This window comes from Sminthopsis crassicaudata, chromosome 2, assembly GCF_048593235.1.
Source record: "Sminthopsis crassicaudata isolate SCR6 chromosome 2, ASM4859323v1, whole genome shotgun sequence".
In the NCBI taxonomy this organism is placed as follows: Eukaryota; Metazoa; Chordata; class Mammalia; order Dasyuromorphia; family Dasyuridae; genus Sminthopsis; species Sminthopsis crassicaudata.
The window spans coordinates 205,216,885-205,241,273 of NC_133618.1; the positions used below are offsets into that span (position 1 = coordinate 205,216,885).

Below are 24,389 nucleotides of genomic sequence, written 5' to 3' on the forward strand. Positions count from 1 at the left end.
GACCTTGTTAATTGAAAAAAAAAACTAAATGAATGAATCTAAAACAGATCATAGAACAATTATCATGTATAAAAAATAATAACACACCAAATGTATGAGATACACATGGAGGAGTATTCAGAAGAAAAAACATACACCTTTAAAGATATGTAACAATATGGATGGTTCAGCATTAGGAAAATAGGTGTTAGGAAAAAAATCAACATAACTTATTAAAACTGAAAATATCCAGAATCACACAATTATCTCAAATTAACTCATTTATGATATATAAAACCCTAATATTTATAAGGAATCCTATTGAATATATTTTAAATTATCGGTCCAAACCAAAAGCAAGTTTTACATGCAATAAAACATAGCTTTCCAAAGTAAATAAAGGATTAAAGCAAGAATGCTCCCTTTTATCATTATTGACAATTCTAGAAATGCTATCAATAGCGTTAAGAGATTGAAATTAAAGGTATAGAGACAAAAATAAGATAACTACCCCTATTAGTTGACAACACGATCATTTACTTCATATTATTAAGTCCTAGGAAATCAGCAAAGATACTGAGATAATAACTTCAGGAAAGTTGCAGTCTACAAGCTAAAACCAATCAACAGCATTTCTATATAATTAAAAATCTAGGAAACAATAATAGAATGAGAAGTTATATTCAATATAAATATCAAATGGATAAAATATTTGGGAATCAATCTACCAAATTAAACTCAATTATCTCTATAGGTTCAATTACAAGGTATTCCTTAAAGATACAAAGAACATCTTAAACAGATAATGGAGTACTTGAAACTAATGGGTAGGACATGCTAATATAAGAAAAATGATAATATTTCAAAAAGCTAATTTACCACCTTAGTGCTATAACAATTTAATTGCTAAAACTATATTTTATGTAAAGCTTTACAAAACAACAAAATTTACCAAGATCTAGACTATCAAGAGGTACATTGAAACCAGATAGGAATGAAAGGGAAAAAAACACCTATAGATCTCAAACCAGTTAGTAGTGGTTAAAAAAAGAAAAATACATAAAAAACAAACGAAAAGGTAGAACCAAAAATAACTGAACTCAGTAAACCAATATTCAATAATGTGAAGACATAAATAACCTGCCAAAAATTTCCCTATTTGATAAAAACTGCTTGGGAAAACTGGAAAGTGTTCTGACAGAAATTAGGTTTAGACTGACATCTTGCAACATATTTCACAAGAAATTCCAGATGCACTTGGGACCTGAATATTAAAGATTATCCCATGAAATATTAAAAGCGAAACAGATCACATGCCTTTCACAGTTAAGGATAGGGATTGAATTCTTAAGCAAGCAAGAGACAATTATATAAAATAGATAATTTTAATTGTAGAAAACTGGAAACTTTTGCACAAACAAAATTAATACATCTATAATAAAATAAACAGTCAAATGGGAAAAATTGTACCAAGTATTTCTAATATATGACATACAGACAACAATGTCTAAAAGCTATTATCCAATAGATAGGTAACAAAGAATTCTCAGAGGAGAATTGCAAATAATTAAAAAATTATATGCAAGCATGCTTCAAATAATTAATAATAATAAAGAATTGCACATTAAAATAACTCTGAGGTTTCACCTCACACCCAACAAATTGACCAATTGCCAAATTCAGATATATTCATTATTGGGGTAGAAAAGCAGGAACACTAATACATTGTTGGTGGAGCTATGAATTAGTATGAACATTCTTACAAATTATTTTTTAAAATTGAGAAAGAAACCCATTAAATAACTTTTAGCTTAGACAAAACTTGTGGTTTTGAGTTTGGGGGTTGTTGGTTTTTTTTGGTTGTAGGATTTTTAGGAAAAGTTTTGACCTAGGACTAACAAAAAAACATACCTGTCTTTTCCTTTTAGTCTTTACATATCACACAGGGAACCAACCTCTTTAGAACAAAGAACAAGACCTTCCCTAGATTAGTTGGTGATTTCAGGTTTAGCATTTTCTTTAGATTCCTCTTCCAGGTCCAAGACTTGAGTCTGTCAGATATTTCATGCTAAGTTATGATGAGAATCCTATATTCTTTCCATTTTGTAATCTCCAAAGACTACATACCAAGTTAATAGTTATTGTCCCTAAACTCCTAAAGAACTCTGGGGCTTAGGACTCTCTAGTTTTCAAATCTTACTCTCCCCTTTCATTCTCCTATGGAAATAAATAGAAAGAGAAAAGAACCAAGTATAAGCTAAGACCTGGAGACAAGGTCACTATCTCTTATCTTCTCCTCATTTCTAGTCTTTCACAGACAAATGTAGCCAGTCTAAGTCTGAAAGGGACTTTGATATATATACTCTTATATAGCATGAATGAAAAGGTTCCTGTCATGTTATCTGTATTTTTAAAATCCAGAAAATACTCAACTCCAAAAAATGTTCAGTTACTACACACACACACACACACACACACACACATGATTTGTGAAATTAAGTTTGAATTCCATGTAGAATTTTATGACAATGTGAAATGAGAAATCTATTACAAAGTCTATACATATTTATTGTCCAGAGGACTAAAAGTGTTGGAATTTCAAATCCAAAGCAGAAAAGTTATTTAACACTCATCTTCTGTGGCAATACTTAATTTTAGCATGGTAAAATCACAGGATCAAAATTTTAGGGCTATAATTGGCCTTAGATAGGTCATCTAGTTCAATCCCTTATTTTACAGTGGAAAACACTGAGGCTAAGGAGCTAAATGGCCTGTTCAGAGATGTACAGAAAATAACAAAATGGTTGAGCACACATCTTCTCACTTACTCAGATCCAATGTTCTTTGTACCACATTGCCTTACCTCTAATCCAAACTCCTTAAGTGTTACATATGATATTCTCTCTAACTTAAATTCTTACAGCTGTATGGCTAAATAGACAGTAGGAAGAATATATATGACCTTAGAGAGTCATTGACTCTCTAAATGACTTGACCAGTAAAGGGATCAGAATGATTTTTATATGTAAATTATAAATGTAAGTCATATGTCACTTGTAAGTTACATTGCTCAGTTAATGGCTCTGGCTGCATCAAATTTGTTCTTTAGTCCTTTCAGTCCTGTCTTCATGACCTCATTTGGGATTTTCTTGGTAAAGATATTGAAGCTTTTCGACATTTTCTTCTCCAGTTCATTTTGTAGATCAGGCAACTGAGGCAATAAAGGCTAAGTTACTTTCCCAGGATCACACAGCTAGTTTTAAGTGCAATATGAACTCAGGAAATGACTCTTTTTGAGTTCAGACCTGATGCTCTATCCATTGTACCACACAGCTACCCCTGGATCAAGTTAAGTCAATCCAATAGACAGATGTTAGTTAGCAGCATCCTTCTTTTTTTCTTTGCAGGCTTTAATAAACCAACCTTCCCCATACATTGAGAAACTCATTACACTCAGAGGGAAAATTTAGAAAAGCAAGAAGGTCTTGAAAACATTTGCATCAAGTATATAAAAGGACAAGGGTTCTGAAAATGCTGCTCATAAAATTATACACAGAAAGGATAGGTAAGTTTTTATATCATAGTCCTCCCCCCCCCCCCTCTCTCTCTCTCTCTCTCTCTCTCTCTCTCTCTCTCTCTCTATATATATATATATATATATATATATATATATATATATGTATATATATATATATATATATATATATATGCATATATAATGTGAAGAAACTTGAATTCTGAATCTTATGCTGATTTGCATTCCAAAATAGTACATATTGAAGATTTTTATATACTTTAACTGTGTGTGTGTTATGTGTGTAAAGCTTTTATCTTCTTGACGATAGGCAAGAGCCCAAGTTTTCTGAGTTTCCATGGCCAAGTTATTGGTAAAAGAGAAGAAAACATTTCTCCCTGGCAGCTACATGCAAAAAAGAGATGGTGACAACATATGATAAAGAGGCTACCAAATTCTATTTTTTCTATCTATTTTGCTGCTGTAGGAATAGAAATTTTAAGTGGCATTTCCAAACAAAGTGAAGAAGCAACACAACAAAAGATTATTCACAATCAAATATGTAGATTTAGGGTTCCTACCCTAAAGAAATATATGAACTTAATTTCAGGGACTTTCAATTAAAATTCTTCCCTTCCCTTTTGGTACAGTTCTGAAATCTAGGATCTTGTTTTTTCTGATGATTTAACTAGTGGATTAACATCCGATAAATGGCCAAGGGAAGTAAAATATTGAACTAAACATGAGAAGAACATATAATTTATTAATGTAGCAGGCAGAACAGTTCCCCACGATTCTAAAGTGCAAAAGATCAATGCATAAAGATAACATCTAAAGAAGGAGAAAAATAACAACCATAAGAAATACTATATTTAAGAAACACTTACATGTACTAGTGCTGAATGAAGTTAGTAAAGCCAAGAAAACAACATATACAATGATTATAACAACACAGCAATCATAAAAAAATCAAAAGACAATGTTGCAAAATCATGAAAAATAAACCTGATATCACAGAAATGAGAAAATATAGATGGTCCATGGTTATGGAACATTGCATATATTTTCACACACACATATATAAAATTTAAATTTAATAATATATTTTGCCAATTTTCTTTTCTCATCCTTACTTTTAAAATATTCCTTATTGTGGGAGATGGCTCTCTGACAGGTGAGAAGAGGGAGGAATATACAGGAAAATTTAGGTGATATAGGAAAAAAGTTATTAATAAAATATATTTTCAAAAGAAAAATAAAGAAATCCTATACTTGACTATTTTATCTATTCTTAGCACCAAGGGATATTTGGTAAGAGGAAAAAAGTTATCCTCTCTGATATTAATCTCAAAAGGTCAAGTTGGGATAACAAAGACTATTTATGACTATGAAGAAATAAAAATAATGATTGATTTCAGAAATTATTGTGATTCAATCATTAAAGCAAGAATTTAGAGCCTACTCGTCCTCTCATCTTAGAGATAAGGGAAGTGAAGCCTGGAGAAAATAAGCAATCTGTCTTAAGTTATGTAAGTAATAAGTATCAGGGATGGGATTTGGCAGCCAATTATTTTGATTCCAAATCCAAGGTTCTTTCCACTGTGCCACACACTTCAATTGTAGTAAGCTTACCTTTTTCTTTTTGCCTTATTATTTCCAACTATATGGTGTTTCACCCATGGAAATTCTACCCACTTACACTGACATACATCACCAGTTATGTTGGGAGGTCAAGAGCTAGGTTACTTGTTCTCTCATCTAAGTAGTAATAAAACAATCGTAATGACAAGGTTAATTCCTGGGGAAGGCTGACCTCTAATTATGGGGTGCATGTTCTCCAGTTTCAGACTCATTGGCTTGATTACAACCCCTCACAGATGATGGTAAATGCAATTTGAGATATGGCTCCTGTCTGAGTCTTTCCAAGAAGAAAGCAAAAGAGGTATTCAATGTATAAAATGAATCAGATATGGGTCAAGTAATTTATTCCTACACAGAAAGAAGGAATATAAGCATGAAGGAATAATAATATGAATTAACAGACCTTAGTAACAATTTATAACTACAATAACTATGGTTACAATTGGTTGGGAAGCTAATATAGTTCTCACCAGATCATGAAGCAGTTTTGCAGTACTGCTAATTGGAAATTTCACATTTCATCTCAGCACCAAGCACTCTATGATCACTCCCAGAATTCTGTGGAAAAAAGGCCATGTTAGGTCAGTCCTTCTTTTGTTAGTAGCTGAACTCTCTGAAGCAGATGCTGCTCCTTCTGTAAGGCACTGTCATTCCAGGAACTGTGTACCTACTGGCATTTGAAGGTCTCACAAGACCTTCAAATCTTCCGGAACTCAATGTTGCCACCTGATACATCCATCTCAAGTTTGCTTCTTGATCACCTGCTTAAAGAAAAGAAGCTGATCAAACCTAGGTGTGTGTAGTCATGAAATGGACTGACATTAGCTTAGAGGTTGTACGTAAGGACACACCAGCACAAGAACAGCCAGATGATCTTGAAGTACTAAGCCCTCTGCAGAAACACATTGCAACACATTCTGTGAACTTCAATAACAATTTGTAAAAATCTTACTTTCTCAGAGAAATTGCAATCTTTTTGTTTATGTTAACATTCAGTTGTATATGAATAGGAAAACAGTGGCATAATTCAAGAATCATTCATATAATGTATTACTTCTATGCTATTCTACTTCCATTTATATATGAGTAATATTGATGAAGAATGATGATTCTTCTTGAAAGAATTATACTATGTAATCTGACTCAAAAGAACTGTAAGGCCATCAAGTTTTTCCAACTAACTCCCAGATCCAATCTGGAAGAAGGTCTCTCCTAGAACATGGTAAGGACGTGTCATTGGCATGGTCTTAGCCAATATCTTAACCAATAAATAAGCATTTATTAAGCACCTATTATGTGCCAGGCACTGTGCTAGGTACTAGCAATATTAAAATAAAAGTTAAACTTATCTTTTATTGGGGGAAAATCACACATATATATATATATATATGAATATGCATATACATACAAAATAAATAGAAGTATAACAAAGGGTTGCTCAATGGACCTCTGATAAAATGAATCATCTTTTTCCTCTCTCTCCCCCAACTCATTCACAAAGTGAATGAGCAGGTAGCAGATACAATGGGATATAAAAGTTTAGCTCATTTAGACTTTTTAATAGTCGATTTTCACCTTGCAAAGAGTGTGTTCCTTTGAATGTTGATTGACCAAGATAACAGAAGTGTAAAGACGGGTATACACTTCTTTATCATCTGTCTAAGGCAGTTAAATGGTACAGTGGAGAGTGTGCTAGATCTGGAATCAGGAGGACCCAAGTTCAACTCCTGTCTCAGATACTGAATAACTGGCCCTGGATAAATCATTTAACCTGCCTCAATTTCTTCCACTGTAAAAATGGAGATTATAATAGTGCCTACCCCCAAGGTTGTTGAGATGATCAACTGAAAAAAATATTTATAAAGGGCTTAATTCATTATCTGGGACATAATAAATGTGTAATAAATGTATGTTTTCTTTCCCCTCCCTCTTTATATCTTTAGGAGGCATGAAGAACTCTCTTAATAAACTCAGTGGAACTGTAGGATTGACTGAAGGGTAAGCCACTCCCTAAAGTTTTTAAAAGGTATAAATAAGTTCCAAGGAATCATCTCCCAGCAGTCAAAAGGAGGGAAGGCCAGCTATAAGTGAAGAACTCAAAAATTGAGGTAATTGTTCTGCCCTTTACTCTTCTCCCCCCATTTTGTATCTCAGACATCCATATATTGGCAATGACAATTTGCTACAGAGCAACTTGTGTCATATGAAAAGCAAGTCCTATTAGAGAGCAGGTCTAGACAGCCCAGCTGAGGAATCGAGCTAAGGGTCTGAGAGGAGTAAGTCTGGGGAGTTCTAGAAAGTAACCTGCCTGTGGTAAAGCTATGTCAAGTGGAAGCAATAGAAGGATATCAAAAGATACCAACCAGATCCATGCAGTGCTACTTTGACCACCTTCGGCTATATGGGTTTCCTAGGTGTGTGTCTCCACCAGTATATGCCAATTCTTTCAGCTGTTACATTCAGTCATGGAAGAATGCTGCCCAAGGTTGTGGTGAGATTTTGTAACCACTGTAACTAACGCTCAGAAGAGAGACTAGGGCAGGGTATTTAGATGATTGTCATCAGCACAGAGATGACAATTACTTATGTATGTATGCTGATGAGGTAAACAAGAATAGAGAGAGAAAAAAAAGGGCCAGGGGAAATTCTCATTGTGAGGAGGCCTAACAGATGACATTAATATTTAATAATATTAAATGTCATCAAGCATCTAGGAAGAAAGGGCAATCAATATCAAGTGTTTCAGAGAGATCAAAAGGAAAATGATTGAGAAAATGTCATATTTGACAATTAAGAGGTTATAGGCAACTTTGAAGAATAGTTTCAGTTGAATGATGAGATCAGAAACCAAAATATAAATAGCTAAAAAGTAAGAAAGTAGAGACAATGCATGCAAGCTGTTTTACAGCAGTCTGGGGGTTTTGTTGTGAAAAGAAGGAAACCTGTAGGATACTGGGATAAAATTAAAGGCTTTTTTTTTTTTTTTTTTTTTTTTTTTTTAGAGTGAAAGAGATGGTTATGATGGTAGACAGCAAGAAATAAGCCAAAAGGGATAGCTTAAAGATAAAAGAGAGGGGGTGATTATAGGCACAGAGAACAAAAGAAATGCTAACTTTAGTGAGGAGGCTTATTTCTTCATCAAACTGGAACAAAGGAGAAGAATTTGAGGTGTTTCAAGATAATTTAAAATATAGGGTAAAGAATAGTTGTCGAAGTGATCATGGTAAATGTCCTCTCCTTTTTTTTTTTTTTAAATAAAGTATTAGCAAAGTCCTCTTCTGAGAAGGTGGGGTGATGATGTGGGAGGCAAGAAGATGATTTTAAATAGTTGCTGTGGGTAGTAGGATAAAGAATCAAATAAGGACTATAAGTATTGCTTTGTAGTAATAAGGACCCATTAAATTTAGATAATATAAGTAAATATCGGACCAGGCAAAAGAGTGTATTACTTTCTCCAGTCACAGAAGCAAATGAAAAGCCTGGTGACAGCTGACAAATCTGACACTATTACTATATATATGTTTTTAAAATTATGATTCAAAAAGTTAAAATTTAGAATGGAAAAAATGTAAAGTCCTTCACTTGAATTAAAAAAAAATAAGAAAAGAGACATAGTTGGTATAACAGTTCAAGTGAATGAGATTTAGGGCTGAATACTCAACGTAGTCCATGGAAAAGTTACTTCCAAAAGTAACTGCTATAACAATATTTATCTCTAGTCAAATACATCAAGACAAATTTATTTACATCTAAGTACCACATTTGAAGAAAACTATAAACTGAAATTAATCTACAAAATGTTTAGTTAGGTAATAAAAGATCTTGAAACAATATTATACTAAATATTAATCAATAAAATATATGATAATGTAATATAAATACATATTATGCTAAATACTACAGAATTAAGGAGTTTTTATTTGAAAAGAAGACTTGGGGGGAAGCAGAAAATATTCTTTAAACATCTTCAAATTTTAGAAATGAGGGAAATGAGATCCAGTGATGTTCAGTGGCATATATTCAAAGCAAGATGCAACTAGGCCACATTTTTTCCCCTTCAGTTTTCCATATGTTTTCACAGATATTTGTTTTCTCTCTTTCACTTTCAATAGTCATACATATTTGGTATTGAGTTCTTTATTCTCAAATAACTAATGGTCACTGTTCCAGCCTAATATTTTCTTTCCTTCTGTTTTTAAACATAGCTTCTGGCAAAGCTTACAGCAAGATTATCACCATTTCTTAAGAACTTTTAAAAAATAAGAAGAGGATCACCACATACATGTTGAGGTATGAAGGAGTAAACAAGTTACTGAAATTTTAATTTTTTAGTGAGAGACACTTAAAACAAATATTGTGAAATTCTTTTAACAAAAAATTTTTTTAGCCATTAGTCACAAGAAAGTCATCACACTGAACTCCAACATCAGAGTCTCTCATTTGCTGAATGAGGAAGTAGAAAAGTTATTAGGAAAAAAATATAATAAGAGCAACTAGACCACATTAAGTATACATAAAGTTCATGCTAGAATTAACAAAATTCTGATAGCACTGAGGGACATCTTCCAGATATCTGAAATAGAGGATAAAAACTGCTTGGAGGTAATAATAAAATTGTTACCAAAAAAAAAAAAAAAAAAAAAGAGAAACTGAGAAAATTTAAATACCTATCAACATTTATTTTTACATTCCTTAAAAATTTTTATGAGAATATTCTACATACATACTAAGAGAATACTTTAATTAAAGTACAGAAAAGGAATAAGTAAACCCAATTGCCTTGCCAAAGAAAGGGATAGACTTTTACAGACCATATTCTTACAGCCACAGAAATAATTGAAAGATGCAAAAGACAGAAGATTCCACTATTTTTATTGTACATTTTCTATCAAAAAAGCATTTGGTTATTCTTGGCACAAAATGTCACCTAAAAGGTATTTCTCATACATATCAAAATCATATAAAGTTTCTGACTTAGGAATTACAATCAACACAATGACCAACCTCAATTCCATAAGAAACAATATGAAACATGTTGCCCACCTCATAATAGAAAAAGAATGGTCTCAGATTGAGCCTTTTTTAAACTATACATATAAATAGGGGGTTCATTTTTTCTTGCTTTCTCAGTTGGAAAAAGGAAAAGAAGTAGGTAAAAGGAAATAAGGATCTAAAAATAAAAATTTTTCAAATTTAGAAAGATAAAACAATCTTATATTGTTTTTTGAAAGATAAAAAGGGAAATAAAAAATTTAACAACTCTCTGATTAATAACAAGCAAGACACAAAACAAGGTTAGCATTTCTGTGAAATGTACCATACAGAATCCAAATGGAAGATGGGTTATCCAGAGATCATAAAGGTTTCTTTTCGCAGATGCCATTGTACTGATTGAATTAACCCATTAAACTCAATAACTTGTAGAAACTTCTAATTTAGATTCATAACAACTCAAAAGAATATGGCCTAAGAATACACTGAGGAAAACCCAAGTGGTACAATTTTCCAGAGCCCCAGTGTTATCAAACCCAAACAGCAAAGTCTATAACCTATAGTATTAGAAAACTATAAATTAATATTATCTGTCATATTAATTTATTTTTTAAAATATTTTTCCTTATTGAACATAAAAACAACTTTTAACACTTGCTTTTTAAAAATTTTTGACTTTTAAAATTCACTCCTTCCCTACCTCTAATATTTCTTCTGAGATAGTTCATAATTTGATGTTATATGTATACAATCATGAAAAAATATTTCCATATTACTCATGTTATAAAAGAAAATAAAGACAAAAAAACACAAAAAAGAGAAAAACAGTATGCTTAAATCTACATTCAGACTATCAGTTCTTTCTCTGGAAGCAAGTAGCATTTTTCATTATGAGTTCTTTAGAATTATTTTGGATCATTATATTATTAAGAATAGCTAAGTCATTCATGGTCATTTATTATAAAATATTGCAGTTGCTGGGTACAATGTTTTCCTAGTTCTACTTACTTCACTTCTACTTCATGTAATTCTCTCCAAGTTTTTCTAAAATCATTTTGCTCATCATTTCTTTCAACACAATAATATTGTATTATAATCATATATCACTTGTTCAGCTATTTCTCAATTGATGACTATGCTCTCAATTTCTAATTCTTTGCCACCATTAAAATAACTCACACTTTTAAGGTTCTTTTCTTTTTTATTTCATTAGGATACCTAATAGTAGTATTGTTGGGGTCAAAGGAAGTGCAGTTTTATAGCTCTTTGGGCACAGTTTCAATCATCTTCCAGAATGGTTGGATCAGTTCATAGTTCTACCCACAATGCATTAGTGTTCTAATTTTCCCACATTCATTCCAATATTTATCATTTTCTGTTTGTCATAGTAGCCAGTTTGAGGGTATGTAGTAGTCCCCGAGTTGTTTTATTTTGCATTTTTTTAATCAACAATGATTTGAAGAATTTTTTCCATCTTCTTAAAATCAGCTTTGATTTCTTCTGAAAACATCATGTTTATATCCTTTGAATATTTATCAACTGGGAAATGACTTATATTCCTATACATTTGACTCAATTCTCTATATATTTGAGAAATAAGGCTTTTAATAGAGATGTTTGCTGTTAAAATTTTTTTTCTAGCTTTGTTTTCCTTCTAAATTTGACTGAATTGGTTTTGCTTGTGCAAAAACCTTCAGATTTAATATAATCAAAATTATCCATTTTCTATCCAGTGATTCTAGATCTTGTTTGGTCATATATCTTTTCTTATTCATAGATCTGACAAGCAAATTATTCCATGCTATCCTAATTTGCTTTTTGAATCATTTTATCTAAATCCTATATCCATTTTGAGCTTATATTGCTATATAGTATGAAATGTTGGTCTATACCTAGTTTCTGCCAAACTATTTTATAGTTTTTCTAGTAGTAAAATTTTGTCAAATACTTCTTGTCCCAAGTATTTGGACCTTTGGGTTTATCAAATAGTTACTATGGTCATTTACAATTGTGTATTGCATACCTATTGTACTTCATTAATCTACCACTCTTTTTCTTAGTTAGCACCAGATTAATTTTGATGATTTGATACAGTGCTATAGTACAGTTTAAGATCTACTATGGCTAAAACACCTTTCTTCACATATTTTCCCAATTAATTTCCTTGATTGTTCTTAATCTTTTGTTCTTCCAAATGAAATTTTTTTTCCCCTAGCTCTACAAATTAATTTTTTGGTAATTTGACTGACATCTCACTAAGTAAATTAAATTAGGGAGAATTGTCATTTTTGTTTTGTGTGTATATGTGCATTATATATACACACATTCTCATACACATATATATGTACATGCATATAGATCTGAATAATTATATACATATATACACAAATACATACATGCACATGTATGTAAAACTATCCTATAATTTTTCTCCTGTTCCTCTGAAACTGGATAACATCTTCCACAGTCCTTCCATATTTTTCTAACTCTATCACCTCATTACCACAGCCAATATTCCAACCTTATACCATCTAATAACTTAAAATAATATTATTAATATGACTAACATATATTAGGTTCCCCATTTTTCGCTTTTGGTTAAATCTATTCTAACTCTAATTTTGTCTGAGACCATGATTACTAATTTTTTTTTGCATAAATTCTGCATTTCTAGGTCAATAATGAATAATAGAGATGATAATGAACATGTTAAATTCACCCTTGATTTTATGGAAGAAGGCTTCTAGTTCATTCCCACTACAGATAATGCTTGCTGATGATTTTAGATATTACTTATTTTAAGGAAAGCTCTATTTATTCCTATGTTCTCTAGTGTTTTTAATAGGAACGGGTGCTGCAGTTTGTCAAAAGCTTTTTTTCTGCATCTATTGAAATAATCATATGATTTCTGTTAGTTTTATTATTGCTTTGGATAATTTTCCTGCATTCCTGGTACAAATCTCATGTAGTCATAGTGATCTTTATATTTTTGCAATCTTCTTGTTAGTATTTTATTCAAATTTTTGCATCAACATTCATTAAGAAAGTCAGTTGACAGTTTTCTTTCTCCAGTTTCATCATGGCTTAAGAATCAGCAATGTATTTGTGCTAAAAAAGGAATTTTTCTATTTTTCCAAATAATTTATATAGTATTGAATTGAATGTTCTTTATATGTTTGGTAGAATTCACTTGTAAACCCATCTATTCTTGGAGATTTGTTTTTCCCTAGGGAATTCATTGACGGATTGTCAATTTCTTTTTCTATGATGGGGTTAAGCATTCTATTTTCTCTTATTAATCTGAACAATTTATATTTTTGTAAATATTCATCCATTTCTCTTAGATTGTCATCTTTGTGGGGATATAATTGGACAAAATAGCTCTTACTTTAATTCTATCTTCATTTGCAGTAAATTGAACCTTTTCCATTCTGATACTGGCAAATTTATTTTTTAAATTAAATTAACTAGTGGTTTATCTAATTTCCCCCCCCACAAAACCAGCTCCTATGGTTATTAGCTCAATAGTTCTCTTATAATTTTATTAATTTCTTCTTTAATTTTCAGAATTTCAAATTTGGTTTTTAATTGAAGATTTTAAATTGTTCTTTTTCACTGATCTGCTCTCTCTACTTTATTGATGTGTTTGGAGATATTTTTTCCCTAGCTTTGGCTTTGGCTGCATCCCATATGTCTTGGTAGTTTCACTGTTGTCACAGTCAATTAAATTATTGCTTTTATGATTTATTTTTTGACCCACTTATTCTTTATGATTATTTAATTTCAATTATCTTTCCATGGCCCTTTCTTAAATGTACTTTTTTCCCAGTATGATCTGAAAAGGATGCATTTCACTTTTCTGCATTTAAGAGTTTTATACCTTAATACATGGTCAGTTTTTGTGTAGGTGCCATATATCACTGAGGAAAAAGGAATATTCCTTTCTATTCCCAATCAATTTTTTTCTAGAGTTCAAGCAAACTTTTAAAAAATTATCTCCAGTAGTTAATTTAACTTCTTTAAAAATGTGGATGCTATATTATTTGGTGCATATTTGTTCAGTATTACTATTACTTCATTATCTATGCAAGATGTAGTTTCCCTTATTTCTTTTAATTAGATCTATTTTTGTTTTTGCTCTGAGATCATGATTGCTATCCCTGCTTTTTTTTTTTTTAACCAGCTGAAGCATAAGAGATTCTGCTTCAGCCTCTTATCTCGACTGTGCATCTCTCTGCTTCAAATGTTTCTTATAAACAACATATTGTAGGATTCCATTTTTAATGCACTCCACTATCTGCTTCTGTTTTATAAGTTAATCCTATTCATATTCACAGTTATGATTATTGGGTATTTCCTGCCATTTTATTCCCCTCTCTCCAACTTCTCCCTCCTTCCCTCTCTCCCTCCTTTCCTCTCTCGTCTCTCCTGCCCTTTCTCACTATTGTTTCTTTTCTGACCAATGGGTCTCCTAATCCTCCCTTCTATCAGTCCTCTTCCTTTTTTATTCCTCTTTCTTATTTCCATAAGGATAAAATCGATTTCTATATCAACTGAATGTATGTTATTCCCTCTTTGAGCCAGTTCTGGTTAAGTGTAAACTAAATATCCAGCAATGCCTCCCCCCCTTCCCTCACCTCTTATTTTCACTTCCAATTTAAGAATACCGTTTTTACATACTCTTGTGGAGTCATTAGCTTTCACGTGCCACATTCTATTTTTTAAGGAATGATTTTCATCAGTGAGTTTTGTAATTCTTTTTTCTTTTGGTCAATTCTTTTCAAGTTTTGTTTTGTTTTTTTTTCATGAATTTTTGTATCTCTTATCATTTGGCCAATTCTACTTTTTTTTTCAGTGAATTTTTGTATACCCTTTTCCACTTTGTGTTTCTTTTATGAAGCTGCTAACACTTTTTTCATGATAGTCCTGCATCACTCTCATTTCCTCTATTATTTAGTTTTTAAAACCCCTTTTGAGCTCTCTTAGTTCTTTTTTGGATCTGAACCCATTTCACTATTGTTTTCTTCTGAATTTGTTTTGATTTTCTTTGTCACCATAATAACTTTCTATGACCAAGTTTCTGTTGTTTTGTTTTATAGTTTGGTGATTTTTTGTTTTTGTTTTTTGTTGGGGGAGGAAGGGCTGCTCATTTTTTCCCCTGTTTCTTGACTGTTAAAAGTTGAGTTCAACTTAAAGGCTGAAGAGGGAACTGTCTCAAGCATAGGGGTTTTCATATTGCTGTTTTCAGAGCTAACTCTGGAGCCTGTGAGTTTTCAGTTCTTCCAATGTTATATGATCTAAGGAGAAGTGTGTTCACTGCTCTTCTCTCCTATGCTCTGGTCTATGAATGATCACAAACCTTCTCTACTCTGTAACTGTGGCCAGGATCCTCATTCCTCTGTGGCTGTACACTTTATAGTGTATAAAGCCCCTTTTCACCTTGGAACTGTGACCCAGGTCTGTGACCAAGATTCCCATTCGGGCAATGCAAGAGTCCTGCACCCTGTGCCATCAAGGTGTCTCCTGTAATCTCCTTCTGGCTTGTTGTCCGACTACCATCTGTAGGCTGAGAGCTTTGGAAGTTCCTACTGATGACTCAGTTGCCCCAAGGCCTGTACCAGCTTGCTGGGCAGGGACTCTCCTGCTGCCTTCTGCCGGCTGCTGGGACTAGCTGCTGGCTTGACCCAACGAAAAGGGGATGGGGGCCTCACTACTGGCTCCTCCCTGTGCACAGGCACTCACTGCTTATTGGCTGTGATATGGCTTTCTACGGACTTGATTGGGCCATCTGCCTACATTACCTTCTTCTCCCCTAAGGGAAACAGACCTTTCCTCTCTCTACTTTCTAAATGGTTTGGCCTGGAAAATTGTTTCACCGCATTCTTTGGTTGGTTCTGCCATTGTAGAATTCATTTTGAGGCATTATTTTAAAGATGTCTGTAAGGGACTTTGGGAGCACTAAGGAAGTTCCTGTCTTACTCTGCCCTTTTGGCTCCCTTTTTATCTTGTTAAACATTTCTCAATTACATTTTTATGTAGTTCAGATGCACTACATGGGTGAATTTCCAGAGATTCCTGCTGGAGAGCTTGACATATCTATGGGTTTTTTTATATAGACAACATATAGCTGGTTTGTATAGACAGTGCAGATAAACAATGAATCAGGACTAGAACTGATAAGAAAAGGATAATTTTTAGGATTATATTTGAGAAGCTGTACAATCTTTTTAATGCCTTTGTCAGTCCATCTACAAATATCTAAATGTTTACTATGTACAAAGCACTCTGATCAGCATTCATGATACTACTAATAGTTGCTGACATTATATAGTGCTTACTACCTGTAAGCATTTTATTAGTATCTTATTTGATCTTTGCAACAACCCTTGAAGATAGGTGCTATAATTATCCCCATTTTACAGATGAGGAAATCAAGACAAACAGAGGTTAAACAACTTGCTCAGGTTCACAGTTAGTAAATGTCTGAGGCCTCATTTGAACTTCAGTCTTCTAAAATCCAGACCCAGTGCCACCAAACTGCCTCTATTTCACTTTTGTCTTTGATAAGCAGACAAAATGAAATAGCCCCTACTAATATCCAAATAAGGGAGATAACATGTACAACTATAAATATATACGGGATATATACAGAAGAGTTTCAGGAGGGACCTCTGAGAAGCTAGAGAGACTTGAGAAGCCTTCATGAAAAAAAGATGGTACTGGAACTTAGTCTTGAAGGAAATCAGAGATTCCAAAAGGCAGAAGTGAGGAAGAAGTACACTCCAAGCATCAGGGACAGGAAATGCAAAGAGACGAAGATCAGAGTGTCCTGATGTAGAGAACCAAGGCGGCCTGTACAGATGGAATGAAAAATGTGAGAAGACTAGAAAGGTAGGGAAGGGACAGGTTGTGAAGAGCTTTAAATGTCAAATGGAGGGGGCAGCTAAGTGGCGCAGTAGATAGAGCACCAGCCCTGAATTCAGGAGGACCCGAGTTCAAATGTGGTCTCAGACACTTAACACTTCTTAGCTGTGTGACCCTGGGCAAGTCACTTAACCCCAGCCTCAGGGGGGGAAAAAAAAAAGAATGTAAATGTCAAATGGAAAAGTTTATATGTGACACTAGAAACAACAAGGAGTCACTGGAATTTACTTCCTTTCCTGTTTCCTTTGAAATAAAAACCCAACTTTTAAATATCAATATTATTCCTGTGCTGTATGGCTGTAAGTCATGAAATGCCACCTTGTCTGAAGAATTAAAACTTACAGTTCAGCCAAAGGGCAATGGAGAATCATGTGGTAGGCATGAGTAAACTGTAATAGAACAAAAAAGAGAAAAATACCAGCCTCCCCCCCCCCCCCCCCACTGTACAGGACAAGTGGCATAAAAGATTCCATCAGGGAGGATGGACAACTGAAAAGGAAGTTAAGGAAGTTAGTCATATAAAGAAAGTGAGGGCAACTGATAAGTTTATGTTCACACCATCCACATGACCACTGAACCGCCTTCTACATCCATTTAGATAGACAAGACGTATGGCCAGCATTGAGGAGAACTCTTGGAAAAAAGGGGCTCATCAGAAACTACTGATTAAAGGCCTGAGAAAAAAAAAGCAGCACAGCCTGGTCAGCCACCCTTCACTCTCCAATAAGGACTGACTTCCAGCCTACCCTCATGCAGCTGTCATAAGGGAAGCAATCTCTGGAGCAGGAGCCAGGAATTTCCCAACAACAGTGCCTATGGATAGGCAAGACAGACTCACTGAGCAACAAAGCACTCTTAGAGATCAGAGGCAGCAGGGCCCTGGCAAGGCAAGTCACTACCACAATCCCAATAATTGTGAAAATACAGTGCCTCCAGAACACTGTACTGTGTTCTGTGACTCCCTCAATCATCACAACAGAAAGTTAACTCCTGCAGAGATGCAACATGGATGGCTTCTGTTTCCCCAATAACAGCTGTGTGTGTGTGTGTGTGTGTGTGTGTGTGTGTGTGTGTGTGTGTGTGAGACTGCACCCAAGTCTTTGGCATGGTTGAATGGCTCAAGGTCAGGAACGAATAAAATATTAAGGAAGTTGTATCACCTTCTGCTTTGCTCTTACACCTAAATATCAATGAACCTTTCCATCTGACTTGTAGCTGAAGCTTCCAATACATATTATCTTTCCATATTAGAACACAAGCTTCTTGAGAGCAGATACCTCTTCATGCTTTATTTATGTTCTCATCACACAGCACTACATATATTAAATACTTAGAAAACGTTTTCATTCAAGTAGGTTCCCATAACTCTGGATAGACACCGGAAAGGATTTGTAGGAGGAGATAGACAAGCACTAATATAAACATGATAATTAATGAAATGAAATGAAGGTTACTTATTGTTCCTACATATATATTCCCTTCCTCGCTGTGATTCAAAGTCTCTGGACTCTGTCATCAGAATTCAGGTCTGAGCCTTCTCACCCCAAAACATCCTTCTCTCTGCCAGGATATCAATCTTCTTCCCAAAAAAGGCAGAGGTCTGTATTATAAGAATGGGCTCAGCCTGGCCATTCTTCATTGTCATTTAAGTTGTGCTCCTAGCTCCTTAGATTTCACTTCTGTGCCTTCTCACCTCTTTGCACTTCAGCTTTTTATTCCTTTTTTTAAATGCATTCTTTTCCCATTAGGATGTATGCTTCTTTGAGGGCAAGAGCTGTCTTTCCTTTGCTTGCAATTAGTACAGTGCAAGGCAAGTGCTTAAATGCTTGCTGCCTGCTCGCCTGCCTTCAGAAGTTATGACATGTACCTTCGGAATCTAATGCTTATTGTGCAACAAGAAAATGGTATTTACACACATGTATTGTATCTAGGTTATATTGTAACACATGTAAAATGTATGGGACTGCCTGTCATCGGGGGGAGGGAGGAGGGGATAATTTGGAAAAATGAATACAAGGGATATTATAAAAAATATATAATAAAAAAATAAAAAGAAGTTATGACAAAAAATAAAGAAAACTTAAGAAGGTCAACATCACCACTACAAAGATAAAATGTTCCAGACTGAATCTTCATTGGGAAACTTTAAAAAAAAACCACAGTGAATCATTTTCTCATGCCAAGGCTGGCAAAAAGAGATACAGAAGTCTGAGTATCCTGGAAATGGGACTTAGGAACTACCAGAATATTTCAGGGCAGGGAGAAGCTACATACTATGGCAAGAAGAGCACAAAGGCACAAAGAAGTCTTGATCTCATGTGGGTCACCCTAGAAGCTGTTACTACTCAGTAAAGGGTCACAGATCCAAGAAGGGACTTATATTTAGGGGCACTAGGGAGTAGAAGAAGGTCTAAGCTTTGTACAACTTAGCAGGGAGCAATAAGCAGGTTGGCAAAAGAGATGCAAAACACTACCCTAGCAACAAATTCCCTGAAAAATTACAACAAACTATCTATAAGATAATGAATCTACAAAGTAAAAAGAAATATTAAAACAAAGTAAAAAGTTTGAAAAAATAAAAGAAAATGTTCCATAGCAAAAACAATTAACATGGAAGAGATGAAGGAAAGAATGTTGAATGATCATTGTATACCTGAAACATATGACTAGAAACAGAGCCCAGGCATCATATTCCAAAAAAAAAATCATAAAAGAAAACTGCCTGGATCTCTTAGAAACAGAAAGAATTCAAGAGTAACCTGCTGAATTCCCAAAATTATACCTCCCAGGAATGTCACAGCCAAGATGCAAGTAATATTCAAGCTGCCGGACAGAAAGAATTCAAATACCAAGGAACCACAGCTATGATCACATATGATTTAGGAGCTATCACTATTAAAAAAGCAAAGAATTTTGAATGTAATTATCTGAAAGGCAAAATATATAGATTTACAACAAAAAATAACTCATTCAGAAAAACAGTTATATTTTAGACTTGGGGGGAGGGGAGGTGTTGAACTTCTAATGAAATATAGGACGTTTAAGTATTTCTGATGAAAAGACCAGAATTATATATAAATTCTGAGATGCAAACATAGAAGTAAAAAAAAATTAAAGGTAAATATCAGCAAACAAATAATAAGAAACTACAGGATAAACTACATAACAATAAAAGGATATGATCAATGGTTATGATAGAGACAAATGAAAAAGAAGGATTAGGAATAGTTCTATGTTTTGATGATCTTTAAAAGAGAATAGAAAGGGAGGGAAAGAAAAGAGAAAGGAAGGAAAAATTATCTTGTATAATCAGAGTACATATGAGTGTCCCCTAGAAAGGGGAGAGCAAATGACATCTGAACTTCACCCACATAAGAGTTGAGTCCAGGAATATATTTCAATCAATAGAGGAAAAAACTCGGAGGGAAAGGGGAGAAGTAAAGAGTTGGGAGGAATAAGAGGAGAAATAGATGAAGGACAACATTAGTCCTAAGTAAAACAAACTCTAAAGATGTACCAAAAAGTTTATTTTGGTTACTTTTGGGCTGGCAAAGAATTAGAAATTAAGGGGAATTATCAGTTGGGGAATGGCTAAACAAGTTATGATACATGACTGTGATGGAATACAATATGCTATTAAACACTATAAGAGCTGAAGTAAAGTAAAGTGAGAAGAACCAAGACAATTTTGTATACATTGTAGTGGTATATTGTACACATTGACAGCAACATTGTAGTATGCTCAACTATGAAAGATTTAGCTACTCCGATCAATACAATGATCTAAGACAATTCCAAAGTACTCACTCATGATAAATTGTTATCCATCTCCGAAGAGAACTGTTAAGTTCTGAATGCAGACTGAAGTATATTTTTTTCAGTTTATATTCATTGGGGAGGAGTTGGGGAGCAACGTGACTAATATAGAAATGTTTTATATGACTTTATATGAATAAGGGGTACCATATGGTTTACATTTTTAATGAATAAAAGAGTCTGGAGCTCAATTTTTAAAAAATAATGTTAAAATTATAATAAAAGACTTGGAAATTGAAGACATGCTGTTGATTGGGGAATGGCTGTACAAAGTATGGTATTGTCAATGTGATTGAATACTAAAATGCTATGAGACATGAAGAAGGGGATGGTTTCAGAGAAATCTGGGAAAACTAAAAATAGTTTTGAACTAGTCTTGAACCAATATCAAAGTGAGTGTAATCAAAATACATAATATACAGGTATAATAAAGACTTTAAGTTTGCACAGGGCTGTTATTGAGCGTGCTATCGGTTATTAAAATATGATTCAAGAAATCGTAGTCTGAGACCTCTGAAGGTCTCAGTGGAGGTGAGTGGGGTTAAAGTTAGTTGACACTGCAAAGGTCAGTGGCCAAAGGATTCTCTGACACCCTAGGAATTAGGAAAGACTAGCAATATAAAATACCAAGGAGTAAGGCTAGGGCATTCACAAATGAAATTACTGCCCAGGGTTAAGTAATAAATGGTATTTTACATACAATGACAACAATGTTGTAAAGACAAACAACTATGAAAGTTTTTTTTTTTTTTTTTTTTAAGATAGTCACTGTAGGATTTTAGTTTTGCTTGACTATGTGTGTTTCTACTAAAGTGTTGGGAGGTTTTCCTTTATTGGTAGAGGAAGAAGAGTATCACTGTAGAAGTAAGGATAGAAGGCAAATTTTCATTGAAAAATAATTAATTAAAAAAAGAAAATACATTAAAAACACTGATAAGGTCAGATGTAGAAAGAAACAAATTACTTAGTAACCAAAACAGCATTAAGGTCAGAGGAAGGCAGTAGACTTATGAGTTCATTGATAAGAGAAAGAAAAAGAATAAAATTAAACATACTGATATTTTACACATGCTTTAGCATACCAACTTAGTTCACAGGATAATAAAAACATGGAGAGTATAAAAGAAATCCAGAATAAAAACAAAAAATTCATTCACTTTCAAGCAATAATAACCCTTCTAATATTATTTAAAAATTACCTGCTGTAAAAGTCAAAATATTTTACCTCTGAAATAAGTTTTATCAGAATGTGAAGGCTTTTGTAAAGAAATTTTCATAATCTCAGAACTGATAAAGCAAAATGTGATTAGAATTCAAAGATATTTTGACAAATGATGAGAAATGGTTCAACTCAAACCACAATGAAGATAAAATAAAAGTCCTACAAAGAAACAAATGTCACTTGTAAAAGATATAGTAGTACTAGGAATAATGAATGGGTTAAATAAAAGACACATCAAAAGTTATAGAATCAAAATGAATTTGAATCATCAACAAGATGAAGTTACTGGGGGGGGGGGGAGAGAAATGTATATTGACAAGCATTAGCAAGAAACAACTCATAAGAACTAGAAACCTCAATGTAGGTGGCTTCCAACAAACTTGACTGTAAAGCAAAAATTCATAATAAAGCCTCACCTTTCATTTATTTCTTTCTTTATTTTGAGCTCAGAAAGTGAAAAATGAATTTTAAAAAGCTCTTACTAAGTGTTTACTATGTGTCAAGCACTGTGCTAAATTCACAAGTACAAAAGCAAAGACAGTCCTGATTCTCTTCTAATGAAGAAAACAATACACACAGGGTTATCATAGTAAGGGAGCATAACTTTGTTCCACTGAGTTAGAGATGGTGAATAGGGTCAGAGAAGAGCAAAATGACACAAACCTAGGATCAATGGTAGAGTTGCTATGATCATGGTTCACAGTCCCAGAAATATAATGTAAGGAAAGGCAGCAATACAGTTCGCCAAGAAGTTGTGGAGGAAGTGACTGAAGAGGAGAGAATGAATTGTAGCCATGACTGATGGCAGCTGAAGGTATGGAAGGTTCCTCCTACCCCTTAGCAAGGTGGGACTAGGCCTCTCTCTCCCTAATCTCTGTTGTTTTACAAATATACTAGGAAAGGAAGTATTCTGGGAGCTTTCTTATTGCACTCCAACTAATCTGCCTTGCTGGAAGCAGAATGGAAAAATCAAGTAACAAAGCTGCTATTGTTAAAAAAAAAAAAATCAGCTGTGGTGGAATAAAGGCAACAAGAACTGACATTCAAAAGCTTATAAAACTATGTTAAGGTCTAAATAAACTCTAAAGAAGTAAATCATAAGTAAGTCAAATCCCTCTAGGAGAAAGATTGATCATTACTCGAAATTTTGATGGAGTCAATTCTTAATGCACACTAATGGGGAAAAAGAATTTGGATAACAAAATGGTGGATGATTTATGCTAGTTTTGGAATGTTTTCTGGAATCTCTTTGGTAAAGAATTGAAGAGTAACTGATTACAAATTTTTCTTCTTCTTATACCTGTAAGCTACTCTATATCAGGAATAAAAGCATTAACAGAAGAGGATCTTGAGTTCTAAGGCAAACCTGTGCTTGATTACAAGTGCCCTTTACAATTATCCTAAGAAGTAATCAACCAAGCCTCTTCTTGAATGTTTTCAGTTATGAGGGATTCACTACTTCATAAGGAAGCCTTCTATTCTCATAAATTCACATGATTGGAAGAGAATCCAGACCATTTACCCATTTCAACAAGAATTCCTTCTATGATCTATCTTTGCTTCACAAAAATAAGTCCATCATACTTCTAGTGACAATCCATTTAATTTTTGGAAGCTTAGTTACTTGCTTGTTCCAGTCTGTTCTTCATAGACAAATTATTTTTGATTGGTTTTCTCACTCAAACCTAAATTTCTCTCTTCACACCAATAAAATTTCGACTAATTTCTCCTACGTCTGCCATTATTTATCTACGGTGATGTCACAGATTTATAGTACTACCAAGAGATGGAGGAGAAAGTATCTAACCTGATTAAAGTTTTAATTTTGCAAATTACAAGTGAAGTTTTTTTCCTAGCAATTTCAGAAATCAACAGGATTATATTTGTAAGAAGTTTGATAAAATTACTTGACTCAAGATTAATTTAAAATTCAAGCAGAATAAATCTTTTATCGCTTACTGCAAAACAGTCCTTCAAATATTTAAAGATGGCTTTTATTGCTTTTTTTCCCCTGAGGCTGGGGTTAAGTGACTTGCCCAGGGTCACACAGCTAGGAAGTGTTAAGTGTCTGAGACCAGATTTGGGTCCTCCTAAAGTCAAGGCTGGTGCTCTATCCACTGTGCCACCTAGCTGCCCCCGCTTTTATTGCCTTTTAAAAGTTTCTCTTAACATCCCTAACTTCTTTAAATGCGAAGTTATGGCATAGAGACTCTTTTGGTTGCCCTTACTAGGTGGTCTCCACTTCATCAGTTTTTTTTTTTTTTAGATGGAATTAACTGTTAAAGTGGTTAGGTTCTGGCC

The 24,389-nt window shown here is 33.7% G+C and overlaps 1 long non-coding RNA gene across 1 annotated transcript; it reads left to right on the top strand.

Annotated features, from left to right (window-relative positions):
• Positions 1-3,058: 3,058 nt before the first annotated feature.
• LOC141555319 (uncharacterized) lies at positions 3,059-19,021 on the top strand. The gene is made up of 4 exons (XR_012486150.1): positions 3,059-3,544; positions 7,078-7,132; positions 9,340-9,424; positions 17,649-19,021. It is a non-coding gene; the product is annotated as an uncharacterized LOC141555319 (long non-coding RNA).
• The last annotated feature ends 5,368 nt before the right edge of the window (positions 19,022-24,389 follow it).